Genomic DNA, 19,423 nt, shown 5'->3' with positions numbered 1-19,423 from the left:
TTTCCTTGTAATTCTGTTTTCTCAGTTCTTTTCCACCAGCTGTAAATTGTATTGCAATAACTACTTTCACTCTGAAAATGTTTATTTTTTGGAAGAAGAAGCAAGACAGCTGCTCACTTTTCATCCACATTTTTTGTCAGTAGAGTTATACTGTACTCTATCACTCTCTCCATTTTATAGTTCTCTTTCAACTTTCTTACTGTGGTTTTATTGTGAGAACACTAACCTGGAAGTTAGAAAACCTTGGTTCTCTTAAACTCCAGTTAATGCCTTACTGAGGGCAATTGGGACAGTTAGGTGGCACAGTGGATAGAGCCCTGGAACTGGAATTAGGAAGGCTCATCTTCATGAGTTCAACTCTGTCCTCAAGATACTTTCTAGCTGTGTGACCCTGGGCAAGTCACTTAACCTTATTTGCCTCAATTTCCTTATATGAGCTTGGCAAAAAAATCACTCCAATATCTTTGTCAAGAACCCCCCCCTGCAATGGGGTTACCAAAAGCCTGAAATAACTGAACAATAGTTCCTTACTATGTTATCTTTTAAACAATTTTATATGTGTGTATAATATGTAATAAGTTATGTATGTAATTTGGGGGAAGATGAGAAAGGAGTAGAAGACAGATTTTTTCTAATTATATATGTAATATAAATAATATTAATTATATAGTAATATAAATATGATATAGTACACATAATAGAAATTGTTTAGCATAAGTTATTAAATATTGCATTATATTAATGCACATAATCTAGATACTATGTATGTAAATGTGATTTGTAGGTGATATAATTTCTATATTGCACATGTATATATGATTTATTTTATCAAATTTTTATTTAATAAAATATTATACAAACTATTTTAAATTTATTTTATCTATCTGAAATCAGCAAAAATTTGCCTTCTTCCTTCTTTTCACTTCCTTCATTTAAGAATGAAAGAAGGGGCAGTTAGGTGGCACAGTAGGGAATAACTAGATGGCAGAGTGGATAGAGCACCAGTTCTGGAGTCAGGAGGACCTGAGTTCATTCTGGACACAGACATTTAACACAAGTCACCTAATCCCAATGCCTTGCAAAAACAAAAAAAAAAAGAGTGAATGAAAGAAAAAAAAGTAAAACCCTTCTTACAAATATTTATAGTCAAGGAAAACATTTCCATGTTGATTACATCCCCAAAAAACAATATCTCATTCTGTACTCTATCACTAAGTAGGTAGCTTCATTCATCTTTAGTCTTCTAGAATGGTGATTGGTGATGACCTGATCAGAGCCCCTAATTTATTTTTCAAAATTGTCTTTTCTTTATTGTGATGGTTATATAAATTTATTTCTATTTACTTAATTATGCATCAATTTCCTAAAAACATAAAATTTCCTAAGATGATCTCCTTCATCATTTCTATAGTACAAAAGTATTTCATCACATTCAAATTCTCTACCTTGTTCATCATCTATTCCCCTCAGATTCTCACTTAGATGAGGGTGAGGTTCAGGAGTCAATTACGCAGGGGGCAGCTAGGTGGTGCAGTGGATGGAGCACCACTCCTGGAGTCAGGAGGACCTGAGTTCAAATTTGACCTCAGACATTTAATAATAATCTAGCTGGGTGACCTTGGGCAAGTCACTTAAGCCCATTGCCTTGCAAAACAAACAAACAAAAAAGTCAATTACTTTTTCTTTACCTTCTCCTCTCCCCACCCCCTCCATTGTATTCCTCTTTCCATCTCTTTCCATTTTTCTCTTATGATCCTCAAGTTTTAACAGAGCTACTAACAGGCCTTGACTAATTAAACTCCTTTTACGATCCTTGATGTATCATCTCTTTTATTTGAATGTGAACATGATGAATGTTTCTCTTTTCATATTTCTATTTACTACCCAGTTTTAACTTCAGAGTTTCTATGTAACTCTTATCTTTTCATCAGAAATGCTTGAAAAGCTTTCTATTTCATTAAAGGTTCATTCCTCCCTCTTTCCTTCCCTCATCTCCAACTAGGATTATATTCAGTTTTTCTGGATAAGTTATTCTTGGCTATAAACCTATATCTTTTATTTTCTGGAATAGTATATCTTAAGGGTTCTGCTCCTTTATAGTGTTAGTTGTTAACCTATGTGTTATTCTTTCTTTTTGGCTGCTTGCAGTATTTTTCTTTGACCTGGAAGTTCTTCATTTTGACTTTAATGTTTCTGGTACTTAGTAATTTTTTTTAGTGGATTCCTTTTATTTCTACTTTACCCTCTGGTTGTAAGAGATCTGGGCAATTTTCTGTTAAGATTTCTTGAAATATGGTGTCTAGAATCTTTCTTTAACTCATGGATTTCAAGTATCATTATTCTTTTAATTTTTTTTTTAGTTTCAAGTATCATTATTCTTAAAATATCATTCCTTTACTTGTTTTACAGGTCTGTTGGTTTTTACTATGAGATGCTTTAGATTTTTTTTTTCCAATTTTTTCCCCAGTCTTTTGACCCAGTCTTAATTTTTTTTTGTTTCTTGTAGTCATTGGTATCCATTTAGTCAAATCTAATTTTTCTTATGTTTGTTACTTGGACAAAGTTTTCCACCTCTTAGACCAAACTCTTATTTTCCTTTCAAATTCTTTCTTCTTATAGCTTTATTTTCTCCCCAACTTTTTTCCTCTAATAATCAATCATATTTCATTAATAAAACCATTTTTTGATCATTTCTGGAGGGGATGTGGGAAAGCTGGGACACTAATGCATTGTTGGTGGAGTTGTGAACTGGTCAGCTTCAAGATTTCTTATAGAACAACAGTGTTCCATCCATCACATACTGTCCCCTCATCTCCAAGAAATCTTGAGGGATGAGACTTCAGAAAAGCCTGGAAAGACTTACATGAACTGATGCTGAGTGAAATGAGCAGAACCAGAAGAACATTATATACACTAACAACAATATGGGGTGATGATCAATCATGATGGACTTGTTCATTTCACCAGTACAGTAATCAAAGAAAATTTTAAAAGAATTATGATGGGAAAAATATCCTACATATCCAGAGAAGGAACTGTGTTGTCCTATGTATTATGTAATTTTTTTCTCTCTAATGATTTTTTCCATTTGGATTTGATTCTTCTCTCACAACATGATCAATATGGATCTATTGTTTAGCATGGTTATAAATGAAGAAATTATATCAGGTTGCTTTCTGTTGGAGGAGTGGGGGTGGGAAGAGAGGGAGAGAGAAAAATGTAAAACTCAAAACCTTGCAAAAAAACCGATTGGTAAAAACTACCTTTGCATGTAGTTGGAAAAACAAATACATAAAATTTTTTTAAGTCATTTTTTTTACTCTTAAAAAAAACAAAACTCTCGCTTAATCTTATCCCAGAATTCTAGGTGAATTTGTGTCCAAGTTGTATTTTGATTTGATCTTTGGCTGTGGCTGTTTTAGAATCATTCTCTTCTGCTTTTGTTTCTTGAACTTTCCTGCCACCATGATAACTTTTTATGGTGGGAATTGTTTGTTTATTCTCCTGGTGCATTTCCTTGACTTCAGATTTGATGTTGGGCCATCCCTAATGGAGGGAAGGTCTGGGTTCTCCCTTTTGCTACTTTCTTGGGATCTTACATAGTTTGTTATTCCAGGATCCGAGGGACAGTTCATGTTGAGTACCTCAAGCGCTCCCCAAATGATAAGATCCTGGACAAATTCAGATCACTGCTTCTTCAAGTTTTTAACCCAAGATTGAGTCTGAGCAACAATAATGCATTGGTGAACTCCGCAACAGTTAGTCAGCTGGGAGGCTCCAGTGATTCAGAGTAAAAGACTCCACTTTGCCTGCCCTGGTTATCCCCATGCTGACTTCAGATGGTAGAATCAAAACTCTACTCTGTTCTTAGGTATGAACTATAATGTTACTACTTGATTCTGAACCTTTTTCTTTCTTGATACACAGCCTAGGACCTGTGCTACGGGAGGGGGCAGACTCCATACTCAGTCCGGCCTGAATTTGTGGCCCAGAACTGGATAGTGGCTAACAAAGGTACCAGTTTACATTTGTCTGGGACCCAGCACTCCTTGTCAGACCCCCACTCCAGGGTCCACAAATCTGTCTGTCTCTCTCAATCTCTCTGGGATGGAAAAATGACTCACTGTGATTTTCTTTGCCTTGTATTTCCCCATCAGGATTTCATCTGGCACCTTTTCTAGCTCTTCTAGATGGACTTTGAGAGTAGAGCTCTCTGGTCTTCTTCCCACTTTCACTATCTCCTCTTTGACTCCCTCTCTGTGGCATATTAGGTGCACCCCCTCTGTTTGGGGAGTTTCTTTCAGTTTTCTAATCCATAAAATGAAATCAATAGGGGGCAGCTAGTGGCACAGGGGATAGAGCACCAGCCCTGGAGTCAGGAAGACCTGAGTTCAGCTCTGGCCACTTAGTAATTACTTAATTGTGTGACCCTGAGCAAGTCATTTAACTTCATTGCCTTGCCAAAAAAAAGGAAATTATTTTCTCAATTTCTTTCTTGCTCTGACATTTTGTGTTCTATGATTCTAAGGATCTGTCCAGCTTTTGACATTCTGTCTTCTGAAATTTTAAGGCTTCTTTCACCTCTAATATTCTAAATTCTCAGGTCTCATTTCACACTGACTTCTGTTTTCTTCCTTGAATGCCATTTCTGAAGATCTTCCCAGGGCGTCAGGCAAAGGCTAGGTGACTGGTTGTAGAGGGATGGGACATCCTAGATAGATGACCTTATCATCCATTCCAAACTTGAGATTCTGATATCCCGTGTTCTAAAGTCCTTTCTTGCTCTAGCTCTGCTCCAAAATTTGAAAACTTCTCAGAAATAGACTTAGAACCTTCAGGAATATTTGTGTAGCAATGAGGAAAAAACCTCAAATGTCATTAACTTTTACCTGCAAACAAAAAAATAGTTCTTGTTCCATACAGTGGCTTGACTCAGTCAATCAACAAATATTTATTGATTATCTACCAAGGTGCTGGTGATATAAAGTAAAAAAAGAAATAGGGCCTCTCCTCAAGGAGCTTACATTTATTAGGAGAAACAACACACACATATCTAGGTATACACAGATAAATATATAGATACAGATGTGTGAGTGTTTATCTCCATGGATACATACAAAATACATACACCTGTATATATGAATACATATAGATAAAACTATATTATATGATATATTTTATTCACAAATATATAATAGATTACTCTGGCCCTCATTACTTGGGGTTGGATATATTTTCACTCTGGAAACATTAAATGGAATTGCAAACTTGCTCTTCAGGACAAGAGAAGTAGGGCAAAAAAACCCTAAAACCCTGTTTGGAGATTTTAGACCCACCTAGATGGTGCCATAATATGTATAACATGGGACTTGGAGTCAGGAAGTCTCATCTCCTTAGGTGCAAAGTCTGATCTCAGATAACTTGCTAGCTGTGTGACCCAGTTGGTTTGACCTAAAACCCTGTTTGTCTTAGTTTCCTCATCCATAAAAAGAGTGGGAGAAGGAAATGGCAAACCATTTCAGTATCTTTGCTAAAAACCCCCCAGATGGAATCATGGAGAGTCAGACACTACTGAATGACCTAAAAATACCCCCACAGCAAATGGCAAAGATGAAGTGGTTTGCCATTTCCTTCTCCAGCTCATTTAACTTATGAAGGAAGTGAGACAAACAGGGTTAAGTGATTTGTCCAGGGTCACACACTTAGTATCTGAGACAAGATTTGAATTTAGGTCTATGTAATTCCAGGTGTATTGGAGTATCTACGCCACCATCTAGGTGCTCCTGATAAGCATTTATCCTTTTCGTGACTCAAATTTATTCATCTCAGTAATTATGAGGAAGATCATATCTGTCAGTACTTAATTGCTCACAGGGATCTAGCAAAGATTAGTTGGATGAAGTCTGGGAAATTGCTGTTAAGTTCCTCAAAGAAGGGTGTAATAAATTCAAGGTATCAGTGTGTCCTCTTGTTAGCTAATGAGTCTGGAATCTATAAAAGAATGGAGAGTGTTGCTTTTGTGGAATCATCTCTGGAGGGGTTAGGAGAAACTTAAAAAAGGAATCTTTTTTTTTCAAATAACTGTGGTTTGAGGAAGGTGAATCAGTTTTAATTTAGTTTTATTCTCATTTTGTATTTTTTCCCTATTCAAATTTTATATTTTCATATTTTCTTTGCATTTTAAATTGTTTCAAAGAGCATTTTCAAAAAAAGGGTCCATTTTCAATCACCTTTTAAAATAAGTTTAAAATAACCCCCACCCCCTTTTAAAAAAAAAATTTGCCATGTTAGCAAAGTCTTCTGAAGAAATCACTGACTCAGCTTGGATGCTGAATTGCCTTAGGGAGGCAAATGGCCTTTCTCCCATGACAATGCTCTTTGAAGGAATTTCTCCCATATCTTACTCATAGGGTGTAGGGGCCGTGGAGTCTTCAAACTAATCTTGGCAAACAGGAAAACATGAGAAGGAAACATTTTCGTTGATCTTTTTTTTTCTTCTAAAGCTTATTATCAGATCTAGACATCTTCTAGGCTTTCCTAGGTCTATTTTCTTGGCCAGGAAACTGAAAAGACAACATACTCATATCATATGAACTAGAACTTGCTAATTACCAATTAGTACCAACTTGTGCAAAGTGAAGTCACTGGAGACAAATCAATAGCAAATATTCTAGTTAACCCGTAAATCTTCTTGTGATTTAATGAAACCTCAGTTTTACCTTCTTATCCAATATCTTTTTTTAAAAGTTTTTTTGCAAGACAATGGGGTTAAGTGACTTGCCCAAGGTAATTATTAAGTGTCTAAGGCCAGATTTGAACTCAGGTACCCTGAGTCCAGGGCCGGTGCTCTATCCACTGTGCCACCTAGCTGCCCCAGTTTTACCTTTTTAAAAGTGGATTGTGAGAAACTTAAAGTTTGAGGCAATCTTTTTGCCTAATGTGCATATTATAGTATTATAAGTCGGAATAGGGCAGTGGTGCTGCTTTTTAAAGTACTAATACCACTTTGTGCTGCTAATGGATACTGATAATTACCTCCCCCAGTGGTGAAATGATGTAATACTACTACTACTACTACTAATAAGCATTCCTATAACTTTATGATTTTCAAAGTACTTTCTAAATATTGTCTCATTTTATCCTTGTAAAAATCCTGGAAAGCGGGTGCTATTATTAGACCCATTTTACAGATGAAGAAACTGAGCCAGGTAGAGGTCAATTGAATTACCCAGGGTCAATGACTAGAGTAATGGTTAGAATACTATCTTGGAGTCAGGAAACCAAATAACAATAGCTGTGGGAGACCATGGAAAATCATTCAAACCTCTCTGAGACACAGGTAAGTAAGATATTCCTCTACTAGGTTCTTTGCTTTTTTAAAAAAAAAATCATCCTCCCCCCAATTTCACATAAAAATGATTTTAACATTTTTTTTTGTTTTGAGTTTCAAATTCTACCTCTTCTTCCTTCCCCTTCCCCCTTTCTAGAAGCAATTTCTTTCTCTAATGGATTCTTGTCTGGTGAAGCTATGGATGCTTCCTTAGAATAGTGTTTTTAAATGCAAGCAATAAAATTCATAAGATTACAAGGGAAATCAATTATTTTTAAATATAGTGGTCAAATTGTTAACAAAAATTCATGGAGTTCAAATTAAAAACTCCTGTTCTAAGAACGTCAGAAATAGATATTTTCATTTGCACTAGTAAAGTGATGAAATCACATCATCACCTCAGGTTTGTTATTATTATTCAGTCATTTCAGTCTCTTGATGTCTCCATTTGGAGTTTTCTTGGCAAAAATCCTTCATTGGTTTGCCATTTCCTTCTCCAATTCATTTTACAGATGAGGAAACTGAAGCAAACAGGGTAAAGTGAAATGCTCAGGGTCACACAACTAATAAAGGTCTGAATTCAGATTTGAACTCAGGTGTTCCTGACTCTGGTCCTGCCCACTTTGCCACCCAATTACCACCACCACCACCACCACCACACCCCCTGCCCAGCTAGACCACAGGAAAGATGTGGAGTTGAGGTGCCTTGAATACAGTATGACATGTCCTTAGGAGGGTGCAAACTACTAAGACGTTATGAGAAACTTTGATGTTAACTATGGCTGTCTTCTTGGGCATCAGGAAACATCCATGCTTAATACTTGTTGTTTCATTGTATTGTCTCACAACGACAATACTCAGTAATCAAATCACAGTCCTGAGTTCAGAGTCCTGAAGCAATAATGACTTTTAACTTCAGGGAAATCCCCAGACTTATTCATGACTCAGGTGGATACTCTAGTTTCATAGTTTCTATTTTTGATTGTGTAATTCCAGATTTATAATTGTGAAGTATGATGTACAGAGTCAAATTTTATGAATTCTTTTTCTCATCATACCTGGTTTGGTTGGGTAAGCACTCATTCATTAAAATGGGAAAATGGTGACCTTTAAAATGCCACCTTCTTCATCCAACCCTAAAGCTTAGAGCCAAAATAAAGTGAGACATATTTTATTTTTGTTAGAGAGGGTCCCCCCCCAACACCTGTTTGCTCAAAATGTTGCTCAATATAGATTCTCAATCTCCTTATTCTCTTTTAGATTGATTGAAATCTTTCCCTAAAGAAATAAATATGCTTGTGGTTATTCATGTCCTTAAAAGATAGCACGCTTTCTTTATATGGGCAGAACATAGAATGTTTGAACTGAAAGGTGCCTTAAAGATACTCTAGTCCACCTTGCTCCCTCATTTTACAGATGGAGAAACCGAGGTTCACAGACAGGAAGTGATTTGCTCCAAGGTTCCACAGAGAACTAGGGGTAGAATCATCTCTAAAGCTTAATTCTCAAGATCCTAGTTATCTTTCCCTCATTCTCCCTCTCCACTTCACAGGAAGGACTCAGGGGAAAAAAAATCAAACTGTGGATTACTTTAGGGAAGTAAAACAGGAACTGGAATTCAAGTGACCCAGACTGTTCCATCCCTTGCATTCCCCAAGCTCAGTATCAGCCACTTCCTAAGATGAGTATTGTTTTTCATCTTCCACCCTCCATGACTCCACCTTTGTGCAATGTGACTCTCCAGCTTCACTGCGACAAAAAGAATCGAGGAATTACAACTTGGTCAAGCCTGGCTTCAGGTGTTGGTGCATCGTCAACACATCAACCAAGTAACCAAAACAATGATTAATTGGATGCTATAGAATAGTCATCATCAGGCCTATCTTTCTACCTTGATGGTGTATGGGAGTTATGGAAATCAAAATAAGAAAGAGATGATCCTAGCAATGGGCTCTGGGTACACATTGATTAAAAGGTGGAACCTTTCTAGACTCCTGCTGGGAATACTATATCCATGAAAGGGTTTTATTAGTTTTAGAGAGACTAACTGAAAGAATTAACAAATGAATTAATTAATGAATAAAGTATTAAGTACTTACCATGTGCCAATTGTGGGTCAGCTCGATGGAGCCATGGATAGAGCACTGGGCATAGCCAGGAAGGTATGAATTCAACTTTGACCTTTGAGATTTACTAGCTGTATGACTCTGGGCAAATCTGTTCACCCCTATTTGCCTTAGTTTTCCATCTGTTAAATGGGGACACAGTGGAGAAGGAAATGGCAAATTCTAGTATCTTTGCCAAGAAAACCACATGGACAAAGTCCAGAGGTCATGGAGAGTCAGATACAACTAAGCTACAGTAACCGTGCTAAATGCCGGGGATCCGAATAGATAAGAACTCCCATTTTAATGAGGGAGATAACAGAGGGAAAGATCCTATGGTTCTCAGGTACAGTAGCAAAGTAAATTCTCCTGTAATATCATTTCCACTGACAAAATTCTATCCATTTTGGTGTTGGACCTTTTGACAATGCGAAAGACTTTGGTGCCAAGAACTTTCTTTTCCGGATCTTCAATAGTTATGGCTTGAGCGGAATTCAGTGGAGAATTTTAACATAGGATTTCTGTGTCACCAAGTTGGCAACAGAAATTAAGCACCCTACTTAGTAACTCTGTTGGAGTCTCACCTTCTAAGCGTCCAATCACCCTTCCAAGCACCAAGAAATCATTTGTACGTGGATTTTTAGAGTTGGAATAATAGCAGTAACAACAGCAATACCTATCATTTAGATAGTGATTTAAGGATTACAAAGCACTTGACAAATAGCATCTCATTTTAGTCTCACATCAAGCCTGAGAGGTGGATGCTATTATTGAACCCATTTTACAGATGTGGAAACTGAAGCAAACAGAGGATATGACTTGTTTAGAGGCGCCCAGGTAGGAAATACCCGGGACTGGATTTGAATTAAGTTTTCTTGACTCCAGGTCTGACACTCTATTCCCTATTCTCTGTGCTCCCAAAGGATATTGAAAAGTATCAATGATAATCTCATCCATTTTTCATTTCACAGATGGGAAAACTGTGCCAGGGAGCAACTAAGTGAATTTCTCAAGGTCATTCTTCCCCCCCCCCCCCCATACCAAACTGTATTGTACATACTGCCTTCATCCATTAGTTCAATTTGGCCTCTATATTCTAATTCAACGCCTCAAGTGTTTGCTTTTTCCTTGGTGCTCCCACACAGGAAGTCCAAATGACCTTTTGATATCATTGGAGAAGGTCTCTGTGAGACAAAATAGCTATTTTAATATAACAACATTATTTACATATTTCAAGTGATTAATAAAATATTCTGACATGACTCTTTAATTTGAAAAGTCTCACTCAGGACTCTTCAGGGGTTATAACAAATTTAAGAGTAGGCAGAGTCATAATGGACTCACACTGTATCTTGGGAAAAGGTCCTATGTTGTACCATAGGGATATAGATTGGACCAGGAGGGTGCATAGATTTAGAGGTCATCTAGGCCAGCTCTTTTCTTTTACAGATAGGGAAACTGAAGCTTATTAGGGAGTCATTCAAGTAGTAAGAAACAGGATTTGAATTCAGTTCTTATTACAATTTCAGTATTCTCTATTGTATCACACTTTTTCAATGGAAACAACACTAATTGTTATCAATGAGGTCAAAATCAATTGTTCCTGACATTATTATGTTGGCGGCATGTTTTAAAAACAGAATAGTTGTCCATGAGAACATTCTCACATTCTCACTGAGTGTGGACCTCTATTATGTATTTGCAATCCATGACTGAGCCATGAGTGTAGAACTGAGTCAAATACTTTGTGTTAATCAATGAAACTATGTCAGTATTATGGAACTTTGTGGTGGCTTGCTCACTAATCAGGAAATAGATAACAAGCTATTCTTTCTGACCCTGGGACCATCTGACTTACTTTTTTTTTATTTTGTGCAGCGTTGGAATACTATAGTACATAGAGATTTGGATAACCCTGGAGTTACCTCTCACCTCAGATACTTTCTAGATGTGTGACCCTGGATAGGTCACATAACTCCCAATGGTCTCATTTTCTTTCAAATAAGGGCACTGGACTAGATGATCATTGAAGTCACCCCTGGTTCTAAATTTATGAATCTCAAATATTGCTTTCTTCTATGTGATTATAGATTTTGTGAATGATATGAGCTGGGAAAGCTTTGAATAGAGGCTATAAAATCAGCCTCTGTTGGAGGGTTCCCTGGAATTCTTTTGGTAATAGATATGTAATGTCTTCCATTAATATAGATGGGGTTGCATCAGAGATGAACCTGGCAAAGTGCTCTGCTAGTAATTTGCATGTCACTCTGAAGCACTGGAACCAGTAATTATAGCTACTTTCTGAATATGTCTCCTGGTTTCACAGAGAATATCTAGCATAATAGCTAGCATTTATATAGTGATTTAGGTTTTGCAATTCACTTTCCAGGTCAGGAAGGTGGCACAAGGAATAGGTGGCACAAAGTAGTTCATCAGGAAGACTCATCTTCTTGGGTTCAAAACACTTCAGACACTTATAAGTTGTGTGACCCTGGGCAAGTCATTTAACACTGCTTGTCTCACTGTAAAAAAGATGAAGAAAATGACAAACCACTCCAGCATCTTTACCTAGAAAACCCCACATGGGGTCATGAAGAATTGGACATGAATGAAATGACTCAACAAGAAAATATAAGCTAAGCCTATGCTGAGCCAAGATACCAAAAAAAGACAGTCTCCTCAGCTTCTGTAGAATCTCTCTGAAAGCATCCGTGTGGTAATTCTAGTGGCAGACAGGATGATCAATTCTCCTGTTGTATCTCTGTACTTAAGGACTTCCCCTGATTCTCTCCTAATTTAACAGTTATGTATGTTCACCTTGGCAACATCTATTAAAACTTTGTTTTTAAGTGTCTGGGGACCAATGTTAGGTCCAGATAACCATGAGCAGTAGGTCTGTCTGTAATAATGCTCTGATTCTAGAACAGTTTATTTGTTGAATTTTCAAGTTCTTTATGTGTTGGACAGTGGATGGAGCCCTGGACCTGAAGTAAATGAAGACCCGAGTTCAAATCTACCTGCAGACACTTACTAGCTATGTGAACCTGAGCAAAAATTTCTTCCCACCTGTTTCCTCATTTGTAAAATGGTGATAATAGCACCTACCTCCCGAGGTTGGTGTGAGGATCAAATGAGATAATATTTGTAAAGCATATTGCACATTTTAAACTGTTTTTATAAATCTTATCATATGAATGAGATCAGCTCTAAAATCATAGAATCATATCTTCAGAATTGAGTGACTTTAGAGACATCTAAACCAGCTCCCTCGCTTAGTAGATGAAAAACTGAGGTCCCTAATGTTTAAATGACTTGTCCAAGGTTCCACATCTCTAGAGTTCTCATTTATAATGGGAATAACAGTACTTGCCTCTCAAGGTTGTGGTGAGTAATGTATGAGATACTAATTGTAAGATCTTAGTTCCATACTGGCACAGCTCTATACAAATGTTGGCTATTATTATTAGTCATTGATATTATTATTCATAATGATGATGATAGTGGTGATGATGATGATGATGATGATGATGATGATGATGATGATAATAATGGCAGGAATGGAATTCAGACCCATTTCCTCTGGCTCTTCATCTTTCCAATATCTTGCCATTCCTTGCCAGTACAGAAAAGACAGCCTTGAACCTTGAAATCCTCTTTAGTTTTTGATCAGAGCTCCCGCTATGTGGTGATGCAAAATAGGAATAAAGAAAAGAGAATCTAGGAATAGGTGAGTTGAGGGGCCTGCTAATCCTATAAACCAGATTGTAAAATGGCTTTTAACAACAGAATTTTGCTCTTGGTTTAAAAGTGAAAACAAACCAGTTGATGCTCCTTTCAATCTGAGATAGGTGCATGAAAGGCAAAGCCTCCCCTGCTCTGTTGTTTGAGTTTTATGAGCTCGGATCTTTATTGGCTAATGGTATGAAATATTAATAACTAACAGTGTGGGAACTACTGATCCTTCCTCCAGGCAGTGTCTAGTTTCCCAGCTCCAAGGCCACCTTATGGAAAGGGTAGGAAAGAGGAGATTTGGTGATCGATTGCTTCAATAAACCTTGGAGAGAGTGGAAACCAAATGCAAAAGGTCAGCACGACCCTGGCATGTTCTGTGAGAATAAGGCCGAGAGAAGTATGAGCCAAGTCGAAGGTATGTACCTTTCACCCAGTCCAAAGATGAACCTAGGTTAATAAAGAACCTGATTTAGTCATTAAACACATGGTGGCCATCAGTCTAACAAGAGTGGCTTGCATCTGAACCAATTCTGTAGATCAGTTGATTTTGGTAGAATTTAATAGAAGAAATCATTAAATTGATGCGTAGCTCCAATTGGTTGAGATCCATTTTCTTCTTAAAGAAGTGGGCCCTTTCTTAAAATAAACAAAGCTAGGGAGAGATTTGTGAGTGGGAAAAATTAAGAATGAAAAGGCAGTCCATTTATTTTGGTCAGGCAAAATTAAATTAAACTAAATGTTAAATTTAAATTAAATTAAATTAAAATTAAATGTCCTTTAACCTAGGGTTTCTGAAACATTTTTCTGTCCTGACCCTTTTGGATGCCTGGTGAAACCTAAGAGTCCTTCCTCAGAATAATATTTGTCACCCACATTCAGAATTGAAGGAAATGTTATATTTCAGTTAGAGGTTAGTGAAAATAAAGATGTAATTTTTTCTTTGAGTTCAGTAAGGCATGGTGCTTTATTAAGAGTTTACTATATAAATGCTGGGGATATAAAAAGAGAACAAAAAACCCCATCAAACCCAACAAATCCAGATCATAGATCCCATCCTTGATGGGAGTTATTGGAGTCCATGAACCCTAAGTTAAGAACCCCTTGCTTTAGAAAAAGTCAGAGCTCAAGATAGATTTTCTTTTCTCTGTATCCTCAGTGGCTGGCACATATTTAATAAATGTTTGTTGGCTGACTGAAAAGAATTAGTTAGCATCATTTGCAAAGAGTGGGTCACATTAGTCACTGAAAATGAAGTTAAGTGGCTTCCTCTTATTAATACTGTTTAACAGCCAAAGTGTCTGACACCCAGAAGCTCATATCATTGTAATCATAGTATTTTGAGGTTTTTATTTCCAGAGTTCAAAGCCAATGAGTACGGTCTGTTTATCTTCCCAAACTCCTGTGGGGGAGGTGACTGGTCATGAGCAATCTCATTTTTAAATAGATATACAGAGACAGAAGGTAGGGACCTCCAGGCTTTCTGGGGTGTCCCTGCCAGAGCATTTAGGACCAGAGATTCCAGGCTCCTGTCCCTTTTGGGTAAAAAGGAATCTCAAAGGCCCCCCTCAAGAGCTCTGTTTGCTCTGGAGACATATTTCACTCTAATTTTCTATTGAGAGGGTTGCCTGTCAGTGTCTGTAAACAGACTTGCAGCTGTGCTCTTGGATGACCGGCTCTTTTTCATGTTTGGGTGTTTTCTATCCCAGGCATCTTAAAACTCTTTGGTTCAGAAATATATTAAATGTTTTCCTCAAGAAGATTTATGAGCTAATTAGTGGCTATCCTGGATAGATATTTGGTTTCATCTTAACTTTTTATATTAATGTATATTTTGTTGTTTGATTGTTTGTTTTGTCTGACTCTTTGGAGTGGTTTGCCATTTCCTTCTCCAGATCATTTTACAGATGAGGAAACTGAGGCAAACTAGGTTAAGCGACATGCCCAGGGTCACACCGCTCATGTGTCTGAGGGAGAATTTGAACTCAGGGCTTTCTGACTCTAGACCTGTGATACCCACAATGACTCAAATTAAAAAAAAAAATAATTCGTGTCTATGCATGTCCAACAAAGCAAGTCCCTACATTAGCTATGTCTGAAAATATCTGGTTCTTTCTGCATTTTAAGTTCACCACTTCTCGATCTCTCCCTCTGTCAGAACATGAATTACCTAAAGTCTTAAATTGTTTGTCTCTATATGGGTTGCTTTCTAAGTTTTGCTCACTCTGCATCAGTCTATATAGTTTCCTGGGAAATTGTTCATTTCATCATTTCTTGATGCTCAGGATCACTTGGTCATATGATACAATTTGTTCAGACAGTCTCCAAAATGTTGGCTTCTCAGATGAGAGGAGAGGGAAGGCCAGTAAGGAAAATACACAAATAGCATAGCTTCGAAAGCCATAATAAGTACCTTATTATAGACTTAAAAAGGCAACAGTATATAATAGAGAGACCTATAATTTCATGGACACTCCTTTCATTTTGCTCTATTTTATATATATATATATATATATATATACATATCTATATATGTATATATATATATATATATATATATATGTATATTGCATTTGTCAAGTTCAAAATAAAAATAAATTAGATGGGACAGCCTGAAAAGTCCCATGCTGAATTTATTACATATTTAAAAAGAAAAGCTGGTAGCATATAATGAAGATTGACAGTTTTGTACACAATCCTCTCTATTCTACTCTGTGTGTGGAAATGCCCATTTTGTTTGATGTTTAACTTCAGAATGAAAATAAATTTAGAAAACAAAAAAAAGGAAAATGCAGGTTGGCACCTAGCCCTCATTCATCCTGGCTCCGCTCAATGCCATACCTAGAAATATAGGATAGACTAACTAGTTGGTTCTTCATTAATTACAAAATAAATTAACTTCCAGACTCTCTAAAAGACAGGAATTCTGTGTATCTCTGCAGACACAAGGGCACACTTTTATACTCTCTGAAGAGGAGTCAAACCCTCAATAAGGTGAATGATCTTTATTAAGGAGAGGGCTGGACACAAGAATTTAAGTTAACCTTTTAAAGTTTGAAAGCAATCATCCCCCCCAGTTGGAGGATGAGTTCATAGGTAGGCAATGTAAACAACTGATTCCTCTCCACCTCGGCCTAGAAGTCTTAAAAATGACTAGTATTTGATTAGATTTAAATGTAGATTACCAAGAACTTTGAGAAAACAAAGTAAAAACAAAACTAGTATTTAGTCAGGGTTTGCTACGTTCTAAAAACCATGCTGAGAAAGGGGAAAAAATATCCCTGTTCTCATGGAGAGTGGTGGTTGACCTGCATTAAAAAACAAAACAAAAACCCCCAGAACAAAACCCCACATCTAGTTATAATATATAAGATATAATCTTGATATAAAATACATTTAAGATATAAGCTATAATCTTTATATAAGATTTAAGAGATAATCTTTTCAAGTTTAGAAGACTGAGTTGACTTGGTTGTCATTGGAATATTGGTAGTTAACTTAAGTCAGTAGCTAACCTCCTCCTACAGGTCCCCTGAAGAAGGCTTCTGGATTGGTCTCAAACCTCCCTGGGGTTGTTTGGGTCTTCTCCAAATCAGTGGTGTTGCTCTGATGTCATTCTGAATGATGTAATCCAACAAGGTTCAGGTCCTCAGCACAGGTTTGTTGATGCCTCATAAACTTGTCTTACAAAATGATTTAAGGAGTTGTTCTAAGAGGGCCAAGATGTTAGACTGCATGTGTTGTGGTTTGTAATACAGAAGAAGAACTTTGTGGGGTTTCTCATTTTATTTATTCATTGAACCCTAATGAATCACTTTATTCAGTTTGAACCTATTTTTCTCCCACTCAAGGCAGCTTTCAACTTTTTTCCTATTCTGTTTTGGCTTGATAGGAAGAAATGTATTTACTGAGTCTGGATAGGACATTTGTTCCTTCCCTTTCCTAAAATAGGATACTGGTTACATTTCACTCTGGGGCGATTTCCTTGCCATTATTGACTTTTTTCCCCAAGCTCTTGTGAGTTGGGTTGGGTGGTGAGGAATATGGTAGATGATAATAGCTAGCTTTTATGTAGAGCTTCAAAGTTTGCCAGGCATTTTACAAATCTCACAGTCCTGTGACCCAGAGTCCCTTAGGATAGGGGAAGGCATGGGGGGCAGGGAGAGAAACAGGGACACTAGAGAAAGGAAAAAAAAGGTACCCTCTCTATACCCCCAATAATTTTTGTTCTATCTATATCTTCTTTTTTTTAAAGAAAGATTTTGAGTTTTACAATTTTCCCCCCATTCTTGCTTCCCTCCCCCACCCCCCACAGAAGGCAATCTGTTAGTGTTTATATTGGCTCCATGTTATACATTGATCTTGGTTGAATGTGATGAGAAATCATATCCTTAAGGAAGGAAAATAAAGTATGAGATAGTAAAATTACTTAATAATATAATGCTTTTTTTTTTCTAACTTGATGGTAATAGTGTATGGTCTTTGTTCAAAGTCCATAATTCTTTTTCTGGATACAGATGGTATTCCATTGCAGACAGCCCCAAATTGTCCCTGGTTGTTTCACTGATGGAATGAGCAAGTCCATCAGGGTTGTCTATCTATGCCTTCTACTGATGCTAAAGAATATGGTTTACTCCCAAAGTGAAGGATTAGGGGGAACAATCACTCCGAACTAATTATTTTTTTAATTTCCCCTTCTTCCCATAGTGTCTCAGTTTATCTATTGCCATTAATTAAAAAAAAAAAAAACATTTCTCCTAAAGGAGGTGAAATAAAGTTCTGGCTCTGTATTACAGGGAAGGAAGAATTTACATATAGTAAATGGGCATAAAGTATGAAGCAATCTAAGCATAAGGAAATAAGCAGCCTTGTCTGAATATTGCTGTAGAGCTGGTAATAAAATTTAATTATTGATTTGCTGTTGATGAAAGAGTAGATTTGACTGAAAAGCTGGGATTTCAGAGAAAGCAATACTAAGCTGCAGTTTCACAAATACTTCGTATTTTGTTTACTGTCATGGAAATGGCTGGTGGTCTAAGCGTTCATTTTCTTTTAATGAGACAAACCAAAGGAAGGTACATCGGAAAGCTGTTGTCACAAAGTGTTTTCTTTCCTGTCTTTATAGATCTGTTTTCTCTAGATCGTGGGAATGGTTCATCAAAGATCAGTCTAGTCTTCTTGTTTAAATGATAAGTTATCTTAACAGCTGGGTCTGAATTAGGTCATGCCTTTTCCCGGTGATATTTCTCATCTTTCTCCTCTCCCCCTACTCTTGAATGGTTGGCTTGTTTTCACAGCTTGTTCTCAATTTAACCTTCGGAGGCTGGGCCTGTCTGTGTCCTTTCCTGCTCCCAGGTGGGACACACTCCTAATTAAATGAGATATTTGTCAAGCAAGCGGTAGGGTGACCTATACACAGTAGGCAATAGATAAATACTCATTCTCTTCTCCCCCTCCTCCCCATTTAATTTTTAATCATGAACTGATTAATCATGAGATTTCTGGATCCAGAGAAGACAATGAATGGAGACTGGATATTACTGTTTTCTCCTCCTGAGTGGTCACATTAAGTGGGGATTGATTTGCTGCAGTCTCCTTCTGCTTTAATGAATTTTCTCACTATTCTTTCCTTCCCTTTCTCTCACTCTCCAAAGCCCTGGGATGCATCTGAATTTGATTCACTATTTCTTTGGCATGAGGGGAGCCATGCAGAGGAAGCCAATGATTTCATTTGCATTGGATCCCAAAGATGAGTCTGTCCTTTTACCTGAATTACTCAAATGACCACATTAATGTCCCCTTTAGGGGAGAGTGCTAGGGTGAATAAGGACTGTCATTGTACTATTCCTAAATTCATTTAGGTTTCCCAGGCTTGATAATAGTGATTGGATGTGTGTATCTCTCTATTTCAAAAGGCCATAAATATCAGAGCCTCCACTACTTTCATTCAGATATGAGTTGAAATAATCCTTTCTCATTTACCTCCTACAGTGTATGAGGGCAAAAATTATGATTACATTTGTGAGAAGAGGAAGGCAGAGTACCAATTTCCAGGCAGATGAGAATGGAGACACCCTGATGTGAGTGTGAACCTGGTGATGTTGGCAGGGCAGGTGGAAAGTTGAGAGGTGGAGCTATGAATAAGTCCCAAGAGTCGTAGGAGTTGGTGACAACTTAGCAGAGCTTAAATTTCTGGCTGCTGTTTGCAAACAAGGACCACCGCCTGAGGAGGGTAACTGAAAATTAGGAGATCAACAGT

General features: G+C 37.2%; 1 protein-coding gene across 4 annotated transcripts in view; it reads left to right on the top strand.

Moving 5' to 3' along the window:
- KIFC3 (kinesin family member C3) overlaps positions 1-19,423 on the top strand; it is a 92,206-nt gene that overhangs the window by 3,712 nt on the left and 69,071 nt on the right. The window lies entirely within an intron of this gene.

The sequence above is a fragment of the Macrotis lagotis genome, chromosome 1, assembly GCF_037893015.1.
Source record: "Macrotis lagotis isolate mMagLag1 chromosome 1, bilby.v1.9.chrom.fasta, whole genome shotgun sequence".
NCBI lineage: Eukaryota > Metazoa > Chordata > Mammalia > Peramelemorphia > Peramelidae > Macrotis > Macrotis lagotis.
This window is presented reverse-complemented; position numbering and strand designations above follow the sequence as displayed.